The 14,569-nt window shown below is 47.9% G+C and overlaps 1 protein-coding gene across 3 annotated transcripts in view; it reads left to right on the top strand.

Moving 5' to 3' along the window:
- LOC138582953 (uncharacterized) overlaps nucleotides 1-14,569 on the top strand; it is a 1,114,886-nt gene that overhangs the window by 795,913 nt on the left and 304,404 nt on the right. The window lies entirely within an intron of this gene.

The following is a 14,569-nucleotide window of genomic DNA, read 5'->3' as shown; positions in this document are numbered from 1 at the left end:
CTCTTAAAGGGCTTCTGAGTATTATTATGTTCAGTGCCCATGTAGCCAACAAACACTGGTTTGAATGGATGGGAGGTGGTTTGGGAGCATCAACTTGGCATACCTTGTTCCCAGAGAGGGTTCACCCCCAGTGGGACCTCGCTTACCCTGACACCAAGTGGAGGGTGTTCCATAGCATGCTCACCTCCCCAGTCCCACGGGGGCTGGCTCCCCCTTGGGAAGAAAGGGCAAATTCCCTAGATTCGTCACACTGTGTATAAAAATGAATATAGTTGCACCAGGCAATCTAGTTAATTAATCCAGCTGCACATAATATGATGCAACTATCCAATGAATTAATCTAACTGCAACAATCAATTTAGCTGTGCATAACATTAATCTAGCAGTAGATTCATTATTCTAGCTGTATCAATCTAGCCGTGGATACACATTTTCTAGCTGTGCATGACAATCTAGCTGCATATACATTTATCTGCAGCAAGCGATCCAGCGGTGCACAACAGTTAATCAAGCAGCGCATAAACATTAATCTAGCTGTAAAGTCAATCTAACTGCATACAAATTCATCTATTTATATATGAATTAGTCTAGCTGCAATAATCCATCTAGCTGTGGATCAATCTAGCTGCATGTTAATCAAGCTGTACATCAATTAATCTGGCTACCCAAAAAATAACCTAGCTGCAACCATACATCTAGCTGTTGATAACAGTTGCTCTAACTGTGCATAAAAGATACTCTAGTTGCAATATTAAATCTAGCTGTTTATAAATATAATTCAAATGGATTGTGTCCTACCACGTATTCCTCACTTTGATATCTCCATATCCAGCTGCTTTGGAATTTTTTTCCAGCAAAGGGCGCTGCTCGTTGAGGGCTGTCGACACAATGTCCACCTGAGGGCTCTGTATCGATATCGACGTCATCGATGGTATAAAGCGCGATGCAGCGACTGTTGGCTTCAGTTCTGTTTATCCGCAAAAGCTATCGCTTCGGTTCCCTATCGAGAATCTTGTAGTAAAAATCTTAAAATATGGCATCATCATCAGCGTCTTCGGCTCTGAGATCGGGGTGTAAGAAGTGCCAGGATTGTGGGGCAAAGATGTCCCTTACGGACCCCCATTGGGTGTGTCTGTGGTGCCTCGGTTCCTCTCAGGCTACCTTCGACTGTAAGGCCTGCCTATCGATGACGGCGAAAGCCCTGAAAGATCGAAGAGGAAAATTAGCGGCAGATAGGTCAAAATCCCCTTCGACAACCCCGTTGAAAAGACAGTCTTTAGACGAGTCGAAAAATATTTCTCCTAGTCAAAAGAAGATGAAAAGATTGAGATCACACAGTGGTTCTCACTACTCGTCATCTTCGAGACGTTGAAGAAAAGGCACTATAGGTCCCAATCTTCGTCATAGAGTTCCTCCTCAGAACTGATAAAAAGCCAGACGAAATCATCCTCTCCAGCTGAGCGGGAGAAGTTCTGAGTTAAAATGATGCAAATATTTGAGAATGCGGCTTTGTCCCCTTTGAAGACTTACGAGAGCCATACCCAGGTTGAAACATTTGACAAGAATAAGGGCAAAACCTGTGCGCCCTCAGGACCGGGAGGCAAAGAAAAATCTCCTTGAGATCAGTCAAAGGATCCCTCAAGTTGAGACAAATCTTCCTCCAGGAAGAAGCCATCGGCGCCAAAAGACTCCTCGACGGACCATAATAAGTCCTCGACGCTGAAGGCATCGGCGGTGTCCAACATTTCTGCGCCACCATCGTGCCATCAAGGATTACAGAAAAAGTGTATACACCACTGTATACACCACTACCAAGAAAGGATTTATTGGAGTCAATTTCTTCGATTTATGAGGAAGCAGAACATTCCTCTGATGATGCACGACCTTTTGGTCTTCAATATCGAACACCTGGGGTCCCTGAACCCTTGATCTCACAGGAATCAAGGATACAAAATGTACAGGAGTCCCTGCAAAATGCAAGCAGACTAGATACGTCCCCAGAATTAGAGTTTGGGAGACCTAAACCTTCTGGTCATGCTGAAGGGTCTTACAGACAATTAATGACCAGGTTGGTGGAATACATGGGGTGGAAAAGACCCACTTTTTCATCATATAAAGGAGACAGAAAATACATTCCCCACTCAACACTGATCTTTACATATCGTGTGATGCTGAAAGACCCTCATTATACCAATAGTCTTGAAAAAATAGACCTAGTACTTATTTGTTTTTTTTTATAATATCAAAAATAGTTTATTTTACTAGGTTGACTCACAACCCAACTTGTTCTATTATAAAAATAGCTCTAAAACAGAATTTTCAGTAAAAAGGACCCCACACCATTATATGAACAGGATGATCTTACTGACATCCTCGATGAAGGACCCCGGAGGATCCTATTCTTCCTTTTCATGTGGCATTGCAAAGGAGAGTAAATATAAATTGGGATAATTAATTCCGGGAGTGAATAAGAAACTAACATCCAAATACAGGGCGTCCAGTAGTGACCCCAGTTATCTGAATAAACATCTCTCCTGAAAGTTTAGTGGTACAGGCTGCCACATCCACCTCAAGACAAAATGCATACCTGACTATTCATCCAGACAGAGATGACAAGCGCTGCAAAGCTTTAGCCAAGAAAGTTTTCTTGATGGAATTATGGCCCTACAGTCAGCGAATGCTACATGCACGTTGGCCAGATTCACTCATACTATTTGGGAATTTGTAGCAATGGCGGCTCAGCGTATCCCTGAAAGGGAGGCAAGAGACAGATTTTTAAATATAGTCAAGGATGGGAAGGACGCAACGTGCAAATCCCTCCAGACAGATCTCGACACTGCTGACAGCGTCAGCAGGCCCATGGCGGCTAGTAAAGTAATGCGCAGATTTCCCTGGTTAAGAAAGTCCGGTTTTGCTCCAGATGTGCAATCCAGACTGCTTAACATTTATTTGGTAACAAGGCTGACGAGAGCCTGGAGAAACTGCAGACCTCCAAAGCAGCAGCAAAATCCCCTGCTGCTGCTAATAAGCAGCCACAAAAACGCCCCACCAGCACACCTTGGAGGGGTAGGTCCTTTCGCTTTTACTTCTCAGTTGGAAGGGGAGAGGACTGTCCAATTACAGTGGTCAGAAAAGATGTCACTAGGACTGCCCAGGAAGCGGCTACTTTACAATCAGCCACTGCTCCAGCCGCCTCAAAACCTCTCTGAGGTCTTAGTTCACAAGACCCAGTGGGAGGCAGACTCTGACTGTATCTGAAAGAATGGCGAGACATTACTTCAGATGCATGGGCATTGGAAACAGTTGCCCAGGGTTACTGCCTTCCTTTTCTAAAAAACCCTCAGTCATCCACTGGGGAACAGCTCTTTCAAAGTTCCAGATCTGCTCCTTATGCAGGAAATCTTGACCCTGCTAGAGAAAGGTGCTATAGAACCAGTACCTGTAGCAGAGAGGAACAAGGGTTGGTACTCCCCGTACTTCCTAATTCCAAAAAAGGACGGAGGATTGAGACCCATTTTTGACTTAAGAAACTTAAACAAATTCCTCAGGAAGGAATCCTTCAGGCCCTCCAGCTTCAGGACTGGATGGTATCATTGGACCTTCAGAATGCTTACTTTCACGTGCCAATCCATCACAAGCACAGACAGTACCTGAGGTTCGCCGTTGCCGGTTCTCATTATCAGATTCGTGTTCTGCCATTTGGGCTGACCTCCGCCCTGAGGGTTTTCACCAAGTTGATGGCGGTGGTGGCAGCGAGTCTGAGGAGAGGGAGGATTCACGTCTACCCCTACATGGACGATTTGGTGATCAGGGCCAGTTCCCCCGAACAGGCCCTGGAACATCTCCACTCCACCTGTCACTCCCTTCACAGACTGGGTTTCTCCCTCAACTTCAAGAAGTCCCACAAGATACCATCTCAAAAGATCCAATTCATTGGAGCAGTCTTGGATGCATCCCTGGGAAAAGCCCCGCCACCAGAAATGAGGGTTCAAGATATTCTGCAGATGGTCGCCAAATTCCAAAGTGCCCAGCGTCTCCCGGCCTTCCACTTTCTGAGGTTGCTCGGCCACATGGCATCCTGCATATTTCTGGTGCCAGAGGAGCGCCTGAAAATGAGATCTCTTCAGTGGGCTCTCAGGACTCAATGGTCTCAATTCTCAAGCAGGATATCAGATCAACTTCAGGTTCCAAACAGAGTCGCTCAGGATCCCCTGTGGTGGACCTGCGACGACAACATTCTGAATGTAGAACCTTTTTGGCAGCTATGGCTCGAGATAAAGGTACTAACGGACGCCTTACTCACAGGGTGGGGGGCACACACCAACAATCTGACAATCAGCTGTCGTTGTTCTCCATGGGAGTCTAAACTACATATTAACCTTTTGGAGCTGAGGGCAATCATACTAGCGATTAAGGCCTTTCTGCCCTTTGTGCAGGGAAAGAATGTCCTGAATTATCTTAGAGCTCATTCGACCAGGGGCACGGACAACACAGTGGCCATGTACTACCTCAACAAGAGAGGATGTGTAGGGTTACTACCAAGGTGCAGAGAAGCAATGCAGCTCTGGTACTGGGCAATTCAAGAAGAAATCTCCCTGTCGGCAGTTCACCTAGCCGGAGTGGATGGAGAATACAGCAGCGGACGCTTTGAGCAGGCAGAGCACAGTCTTCCACAAGTGGGAACTAGCTCAGGAAGTCCTTCAAGAGATCTCACCCTTTGGGGAACCCCCTTAGTGGATCTGTTTGCAACCAGTGTCAACCAGAAGTGTGAGCTGTACTGCTCAAGGGAGTTTCCCCTAAGAGGAGCCCTAGGAGAGGCGCTCGTGGTGGACTGGGAGTTTCCACTCCTGTACGTGTTTCCTCCAGTCCCTGTCATTCCTCAAGTCATCAAGAGGTTCAGGAAATCCATGACCCTAATTGCTCCGCATTGCGCCAAGAGGAAATGGCACCTGGAGATATCATCTCTTTCACTCTTTCTTGCTCGCTCTTTCTCTCTCTTTCTCTCTCTTTCTTCTCTCTCTCTCTCTCTCTATATATATATATATATAATCAGGTTCTCCATCCAGAGGTCAAGACTCTCAACCTTCACGCGTGATTTCTGAGAGGTTGAGATACAAGGATTGGCACCTTTGTACCGCTGCCATTGGAACACATTCTGCAGCTGGTGCAGCGATAAGGATGAGGATCCATTTACATGGTGTTATCATTTTTATTACACTTAGCCAGCTTGGGGCTCTAGGTTGGTACAATTAAGGAGCATCTGGCAGCGCTTTCTATTTTTAAGCGTTCCTCTGAAGAGGTATCTTTTTTCAAGATCCCTCTTGTGATACAATTCTTAAAAGGACTAAGGTTATTAACTTTAAAGACCATCCTTTTAGTGGCCATTACTTCAGCCCAAAGAGTGAGTGAATTTAGGGCCTTGTCCCTTATCTGCCAGTGATTAGTTCTCTGGGTCAGCAAAGAGGCATCAAGATTTACCTTTTCCTTTCAACGGCTGGCATGGAGAGGGCTGATTTGTGAAGATCTTTGGTAAAGTGACCCTGTAGGAGACCAATAGGTGGCAGTCGGGGGGGCGGGGGCAAAGCTCGGGAAAAGGTTTTTTTTAAAACAGATCGGTTTTAAGTCGCGCTTCATGCCGTAATCCAGCCTCTAAGCACTGCCCCAGGGTTGAAACCTGTGCTGCTTGGCGTTGTCTTGCTTCCAAGAGAAGTACTATACCCCTGAGCTATCCTCCTGGCCTGCTGACAAAAATGCACAAAGGGGTACTGAATAAAGTCATGCTTACTGCAAGCTTTAAATTTGTGGAAAGTGGGGGTCTGGAGCCGCTGGTCTGGTGCTTTGCTCTCCTGGTGGACCGGGTCATATGACTGCCTGAACAACCAATCGGCATCAGGAAAGGGTAGGCTAAAGAAGCAAGAGGGTAGATGCTTCAGGGGAGGGGAAAGCACCTTACAAGTGTGCACTCTTTAAAACAAAAATGTATTATATGTTTGAGCGCTCAACCTTTAAACAAGGTCTCTTACATTGATATAGTGAAAAGAGAAATCAATAACTTATATTCCATAAAATCTACAAATTGATTGAAATACAATACTTAACAGTCATACAGTTTTATGTATCATGGCGAATACACCAATTAAAACAATATATCAATTCATTACCCAACAGCAGTGTTTTCTAATAGGTTAACATATTGCTACTCGCACCTCAAGAGTCGCATTCAGGTTAAATGCTCAAAGGAAATTGGTTATTTCTCTTTCAGCAGACGTTGTTCTACCTGCCAGACATCCATGCCAAAACTCTTCCCGAACAACTAATACAGACATACCGGTCAGTTTAGATAAATACAGATTGTGTAAGGCAGAGGCGTTGCTAGGGGTGGGCTGAGGGGGCTATAGCCCCGGGTGTTTTGGTTGTAGCCCCGGATAGAAGCTCAGAGGTAACAACCAAAAAGGCTGGCTAGCCCCCAGTCCTAATAGTCCCAAAATTAGCATAGCCCGAGATCTTTTCCAGACCTAGCAACACCCCTGGCGCAAGGGGCTCAACCCAGGGCAGTCCAGTACTCAATGCTTAGTTGCCTCGATCATATCATTATTCTTGCAGAATCTGCAAAAGCCACGATTTGCTGGGCTCTTACCATGTCTGATTAGAATTTGTTTAGATTTTGTCAGAATCCAACGGAAACGGGTAAAGACTGTTTTAGTTCCCTTATTTTATAGATGATAAGAAACGGTGCTAGAACACCTTTCCTCTTGTGATCCTCCCACAGTTGAATCATTGAGGGATAAGAATGGTGTTGCTCTGTTGTCAGTGCCCAATCATACTGATACAGCAAGATTTTAACCCTCCCTGGGATTTCAATCAAATCCTGGGTCGAGCAGGAAATGTTTTCCATTATCACGCTACACATTTCTTTTATAGCTTTCATAGAGGTACATGATTGATTGGTGTAAAACAAATTGAAATCTTCGTAAAGGGAATTATGGGTTGGAGGTAACATTTTTTGCAAAAGTGAAAGGATTTTCCAGAGTGCGCGGGATTGAAGCGAGGAGAGACCCAACTCGTACTGCACCACGACTCCAGGCAAGCTCTAAGGTAGTTTCAATAAGCTTTTCCAAATTTTAACCTCCATAGTTGACAAATGGTTTAGCAATAGAAAGGGATTGGTCTCAATGCCATATAGGAGTTTGGGCACGATGTTTGCCTCATAATAGCGCATGATTGGTTTGAGGGAAAAATTACCAAATTTTGCATCCATAATTTTCATTTTAGTGATTGAACTTGTCACTAGGTCGTTAAACCACACCAGACTATTATTCAAACTGGGTCTTGTAAATACTGGAAATCCCAGGTATACTAATGAGTTCACGCATTGAACGGAAGACATGCCTATATAACATTTAGAGTTACATTTTTTCCTATTATTTGAGAATCAAATTACTTTTGATTAATTTGCTTTTGCAAAAATGCGCAAAAGGGTACTGTGAGGAACCCGGAATGAGACACGGACGCAGGGGACTCCTGGTGATTGGTATAAACTTTTATTAAATAAAGGGGATTGGAAACCAACCAAAACTAAGTGTCTGTCCTGTGTCAAGATATCCAAAGCAAACATTTCATATGTCCGAAATCCTATCCTAGCCCTCTAATTCTAAAAGAAACTCTAAGCTGTTAAGGGTATTGTCTTTGGCTTGCAAAGCACCCTCAAATGTTCAAGTTCAACAAAAAGGTACAAATCCAACAAAAGTTCCAAATGCATAATGTCTTTGTTCGAGCTGAGCGGGATTGAGCGGTCGCCCGTAGCTTCTGAGGCTGCCCCTTCCAGGCCCCGTTTGGCTTCAGTGAGTGTTTATTTCCATCACTTATTCAGGCACTGTTGTTTTGTTTTGCGCTCCGTGCGTGTTGTGCTGCCCCCTGCCCCCTCCCTCCACCTCACTTCCTGGCCCTCCTCTCCCCTATTCCTTCCCGCCTCCCCGCCCGCCGACCCCCCTCTGATTGGTTCTCCTGTGGTCCCTCCAGCACTACGCTACGACTGCTCTCCACGCTCTCTTCTTTGTTCGAGCTGAGCAGGATTGAGCAGTCGCCCGAAGCCTCTGAGGCTGCCCCTTCCAGGCCCCGTTGGGCTTCAGTGAGTGTTTATTTCCATCACTTATTCAGGCACTGTTGTTCTGTTTTGCGCTCCGTGCGCGTTGTGCTGCCCCCTGCCCCCTCCCTCCACCTCACTTCCTGGTCCTCCTCTCCCCTATCCCTTCCCGCCTCCCTGCCCGCCCACTCCCCCTCCCCTTCCTCTCCTCCTGCCTTTAAATCTTGCAGCCCCCTCGGCTAAGGACCCCTTAGGCAAAGGGCGGCTCCTACGGCTGCGGCTCCCAGTGTGTCTGCAGGTGTCCGCAGGGGACGCCAGGTGCCGTTCCGCCGTTCTATCTGGTTAGCTCCACCTGCTCGCCCCGCCCACCTTCCTACACCTGTTCACTTCATTCGCATGGGTTCTACACTTTCACTGTGTTCCGCAATTTGTGGTATACTAGGTCTGTTTTTTTTCCCTCACAGGACTCTCAAACGTAGGTGGCCCTTACACTGGGTACCTAATACGCATTAATGTGTTACTGTTGCTTTGAAATGTGGTAACTAGGGCTTTTTCTCCCCTCGCAGGACTCTCAAACCTAGGTGGCCCTTACACTGGGTACCTAATACGCATTACTGTGTTACTGTTGCTCTGAAATGTGGTAACTAGGGCTTTTTCTCCCCTCGCAGGACTCTCAAACCTAGGTGGCCCTTACACTGGGTACCTAATAATCATTACTGTGTTACTGTTGCTCTGAAATTTGGTAAACTAGGGCTTGCCGCTCATTCCTGTCCGCTTGCTCTTGTCTGTCTCCCCACCACTCCCTCTTATTCCATGATGCTCTCTATCTCGCCTATCTTCTCTAACTGCTTCTACATTGACTATCCTGCTCTCCTCACTAAATCTGGTAGGAAAAAGTTTAAAAAGGACATCCTGGTCTCCAACCCAGGCCTCCCTATCGCTGACACCTACACTAGTGCCTCCTCCAAGGAAACTCTTACTGACATCCTCTTCTTCGTGCCTTCCCCTGACCTATGGACCCTTCATATGGTCTCTGTGCTCTCTCCCTTCTCCTCTTCTCCCATTAATGGTGGCACCCGTTGGGATGTCCTGTTGGCCCCCTTCCGCTCCTCTAAGGCCATCATTAATGTCTACGCTAATGGGACCATCTTGGTCCAAGGCCCTCAGGCCAACCTCCACCTCTTTGATAGACGCTTCCCGCGCCTCATCAACTTCCTTTCCTCTCCTGCTGTCCCCTCTTCTCTGTCCTCGGCTACCTTACCTCCACCCTCTCACCCTGCCCTCTCTCGGGCTCCTTCTTCACCTCCACAGGGCGTACCTTTGATCTGTACCCCTCCCCGGAAGTCCTTCAAGGATGGCAACCTTCTCTACATTGCCACTCTCAACTCTCGCTCTGCCGTCAAACATTCCTCTGATATCGGTCACCTTCTAGAGGAACTGGACCTTGACATCCTCAGTCTCACTGAGACATGGTTCACGGCTAGCTCTGTCACCAGCTTTGACACACTCCTACCTGACGATTTCAAGATCCTTTCCGTGCCCAGGCCCAACCGTGCTGGGGAGGGGTGTGGTCCTTCTCTTCCCTGAGTGGATTCCTGCCACTGTCACTCCTACGCAGACCTATTCCTCTTTTGAATGCCTTGTCTGCCGACTCTCTCTCTCTCCTAGCCATTCCCTTAACGTGGCTACTATCTATCGGCCACCTGGTCAAATTTCCTCCTTCCTCTCCGAGTGGGCGGTCCTCTCCTTCTCACTGCTGTCCTCAACCACTCAACTCCTCTTTCTTGGAGACTTCAACATCCACCTTGATGCCTCCTGTCCTCCCTCTGGACTCTTTCGCGACCTCTGTGACTCTCTCTCACTCTCTATTCTCCCGTCTGGGCCGACTCACTCTGCAGGGCACACTCTTGATGCTCTGATCTCTTCTGACCTTCCACTCTCTGTCCCTCTCTCCACTCCTCTCTCCTGGAGTGATCACTTTCTCCTATCCTCCCACCTCACCTTCCCTACTCCACAGGCAAAGCCACCCTCATCACTGCCACCCACCTTTGCGGTCATCCGACCCATGAAGCGCGTGTCAGTTGAGGCTTTCACTACCACCTTCTCGCCCCCCCTCCCCCTTCGGCTGACTCCCACCCTGAGACAGCCCTCTCCACTCTCCACTCTGCTATATCTGATACTCTTGATATCCTTGCCCCTGTCATGAGAATCCGCCTGAAGCCCAAAGCCAAATGTAATTCCAGGTATGACTCGGATCTCGTCACCCTTAAACGCAAGTGCAGGGTGGCAGAGAGGAAATGCCGTGCTTCAGGTTCATTCTCTGACAAACTGGCCTGCCGCCTTCTCCAAAGGCAATACCGGCTCTCCGTTCTCACCAAGAAGAGAGCCCTTATCCAAGCCTGCATCTCTGTGGCATCTAACAATTTGGCCGAACTCTTTAAAATCTGCAAGGAGCTGGCCAACCCTGCTGCTGTCTCTACCTCTCCTGTCCCCTCCCAGGCCCTCTGCACGGCACTGGCCTCTCACTTCATTTAAAAAAACTCAGGACATCCTGTCCTCACTCTCCTATTACTTCCCCCCCTCTATCCCCTGCTCCTCCTCTGGCCCTTCTTCAGCCACCCCTCCTCACTCCTTCTCTGCCTTTCCCCTTTTTTCTGCTGACGAAGTTTTGAGAGAAGTCCGGTCTATGAAAGTCTTGTCTAAACAGGTCCACCCCTGTTCCTCCAAAACTATCAAGGACCACATCGACTCCTTGGCTCCTGCCCTGGCTGACTTCTGCAATCACTCCTTCACCTCTGGAGTCTTCCCATCCCCCTCAAGCACTCCCTTGTGCACCCCTTTCTTAAGAAACCCTCTTCCGACCCCTCCTGCCCAGCTAAATATCGCCCAATCTCTATCACTCCCTTCCTGGGCAAGCTCCTGGAGAAACTTACCATCTCCCAGCTTAATCTCCATGCTGAATCTGTTGGTAGTCTTCATGACCATCAGTCTGGCTTCAGAGCTGCCAGAAGCACGGAAACGGCTCTCCTGAACATCCGTGAGGACCTGCTCTCAAACCTTGACTCTAACACCCCTTGCGTTCTCATTTTGCTCAATCTCTCTTCTGCCTTTGACACTGTCAACCACACCATACTGCTCAACCGTCTCTGTGATAACCTGGGTATCACTGGTCAGGCTCTGGCGTGGCTGACCTCCTTCCTCTCTAATCGACCCTCCCAGGTCCAACTGGGGTTCTTCCCCTCTGACATCTTTTTCTCTACCTGTGGTGTCCCCCAGGGATCTAACCTCTCCCCCTGGCTGTTCAACCAGTATCTGGCACTTCTTGCCCACCGCATCGCCGCCCTCTGTCCCAACTTTCAGTGCTACGCGGATGATACCCAGCTCATTTTCAGGCCACCCTCGGCCTCCTCTTCCCCTTAACTCATCTCTGACTTTCTTTTCTGCTATCCATGAACGGTGTGCCGGCAACAACCTCTGCCATAATGCCAGTAAAACTGAGATTCTACTCAACGGCACACCCACTCCCTCCTTCCCTGCAGCTCTCTGGCCAGCCTCCCTTGGCCCTCTTCCTGCTCCTACCTGCAAGGCAAAAAACCTCGGGGTCATCTTCGACTCCACACTCTTTCTCTCCTCACATATCTGACGTCTCTAAGAAGTCACACTACCAGCTACACCTCCTCAGAGGTATCCTTCCTTTCCTTTCCTTCCCCCAGAAGCTCACTGTCTCTAGAGCCCTGGTTCTCTCGAAGCTGGACTACTGTAACAGCCTCTATCTAAATCTGACTGCCTCTACTCTCCGCCCTTTGCAACTCATCCAGAACAGGACTGCGAGACTTGTCCTTGACCTCAAGCCCAGGGACCGTATCTCTCCAGGACTGAAATCACTACACTGGCTCCCAGTGGCTGCGAGGATTAGTTCAAAACCCTCTGCATTGTGCACAAGGCCTTCTGGGGCCTTGGGCCAAAATACCTTCAACTCTCTCTTCCTAAATATCTTCCTTCTCGAGCTCTTCGCTCATCCACCTCCAACTCCCTCAGGGTCAGCCGCTTCTCCAAGCAACGAGTTGGGGATAGATCTCTCTCTGCAGCAGGGGCCTCCCTCTGGAACAGCCTTCCTGCCTCCCTAAAACTTGAGGAGAACCATCTCCGGTTCCGGGTGCACCTCAAAACATTCCTCTTTGCCTCCGCGTTCTCTCCCTCTCTCCCCTGCTAAAATCACTGAACCTGCACTGAATCTGCAACTGGGCCACTCACCGATCTCAGTCCTTGGCCCAGCCACTCTTCCTGCACTGCCTCCCTAGCAGGTCGGATTGCTCTGTTGCTCTCAGCAGTTCCATCTTTGAACTCCTGCTTGAAGGAAGGAAGGTGCTCTGAGCCAATCAGCTTCCTCCAAGCAATAGACTGCTTTTTCTGGTTCAGCCTATTATTCTTCATTTAGGCAGCCCTCTTTCTCGTCTCTTTCTTTGTCATCTTTGTCATTCTGTTTGCCACATAGTATTGAAGGATACTGTCAGCAGGGATTACCATAGTATGCCATCAAGGCATGAGGAATGGGGGGGGGGTCTCCCTAAAAGAGAAAGGGGGATACCATGTCTCATCTGATGATGCCTACCCCTCCCCTGAGGGTTGCCTCCTCTCATGGGATCTTCCCTCGTATAGCCACCCCCAGGTCAGGAGAACGCTCTGATGAAATTAAGAAGCAAGGCTCATTGGTTGTCCTACTGTGCAGTATTTCACACAAGTAACTTTTTATTCTCCAATCATGGTTTTAGGTCAGGAAGCCCTTTTTGGCTCTTTTTCAGTTAAGTTCAGCAGTCTTTTGAACGTTTTGTTTGCTTTTTGGATTCCAGAATTCTTTTAGGTGTTAGAGAGACGTCTACTGAATCTGCAATGAAGCTGCAACTAATTTGAGCTATTCTGCCCTTTGTAGCCCATAAAGCATGGGCAGAGGTGCTCCCAGAGCTCCCCCGCATTGGCATCTCGTGCAACTGAACTGGATTGGGGTTTGCCTTTGTACTTTGCCTTGTCAGCATGCAAACATTCTTCTTACTTTGTCTTGCCTGCATTCAAACATTCTTCTTATTGGTTGTTGAATTTGTAATTTGCTTTGACTGGATTCAAACAAACTTTGGTCATTTTCTGCTTCAGCAGTTTTGTACCATTCAAACGTTTGTTGTTGCGCTTGTCGGTCCCAAGCTGCTTTGGCAGACTCACAGGTCTCTTCCAGCATCTCTGATCGTGCTTGCGCCTCTGTGGTGTGGCTTCTTCACCCGCTTTCCACTTTGGAGTGTGCAGATGTTCTTTCATCGTCCAGCCCCACTCAACGGTCACACATTGGCTTTCCTTTTCGGCCCAGTTTGGAGAACGCTGCTTCCTTGAGCGGCCCAGCATCCAGGAGCGGCTGCATGGCTACCAGTGTCTCCACAGGCTTTCTCGGTTGCAGCTTCTCTCCTGCTCTCCTGGCGGCCTTCTCTGTTCCAGCAAGCCTCTTAGTGTGTTTCGCGTTTGTGAGCCTCAACCTGGGTCTCCACATCCTCTCCTGCACTGCTCAATCCCATAGTGTGGTTGCCATTTTTTAATTTCACACGCACTGAAGACTTGACAATAACTAGCCTGCATGTTGTACTTCGAGATCCTATCACTTTGAACAAACTCCCTCCTCCTCGTCTCAGTGCCTGGGTGGTTAGGGGAGTTGGAGTCCAAGGATGGCTTTGGACTTTTAACTCCTACATGGTTTTTCTCAGGTATTTCACATAAAGGTATATTATAAACAAAAGGTGTAATGTGTGAGTTGTGGGTGTTTGAGTCAAAGGTGGGGGCCTGACCAAAATGACAATAGGCCATTAAAAACGTGGGTATCAGAGAGTCCTCCTCATGGGAAAGGGGGGAATACCACGTAATCTCCAATGAGATCAAAGCGTCTCCCGGGTAGTTGTATCCTCCCATGTGATCCTTCCTCATATTACCACCCCCAGGTATCAGGTAGCAGCTGCAGTACCCTGGCCACTGGGAATCTGTGATGACTCCATTGAATTCATCATATACCCTTCCCCTAAAGACTCAGTATTGGTATTTTTTGGATTGTTTCAAATTTGGCGAAATCAGTGCCAATAATTGCCCTGGAATGACCGCAGCATTCATTTCTGTGGACCTCCCTTGAACCTTGATGGTGACTGGGGTCCTATGATAAATCTCATCTACATGTACGCAGGTGACCTTCGTGGGAGATCTTAAATTAGATTTTACTGCTGTCTGCTTACTCCCTGAATCAATAAGGGCTCTAACCGGAACTGCATAATCGTGGGGTTTAAAGGGAGTGCTGGTGAAAAATAAATTCCTAGTAGTTTCCCACATCTTCCTCAGTTAAATCATCTCCCTTCCGTTCCTTTCCTACCATGTAGCCAATTTCCATTGTTTTTTCTTTCTTATTGGAAGGACACTGTCGAGCCAGATGTCCTGTTTGCCCACACGAGAAACACACCATGG

The sequence above is a fragment of the Ambystoma mexicanum genome, chromosome 3q (assembly GCF_040938575.1).
Source record: "Ambystoma mexicanum isolate Mex_15411 chromosome 3q, UKY_AmexF1_1, whole genome shotgun sequence".
NCBI classification, from domain to species: domain Eukaryota; kingdom Metazoa; phylum Chordata; class Amphibia; order Caudata; family Ambystomatidae; genus Ambystoma; species Ambystoma mexicanum.
Note: the sequence above shows the minus strand (reverse complement) of the source record. Positions and strands in the feature narration are given on the sequence as shown.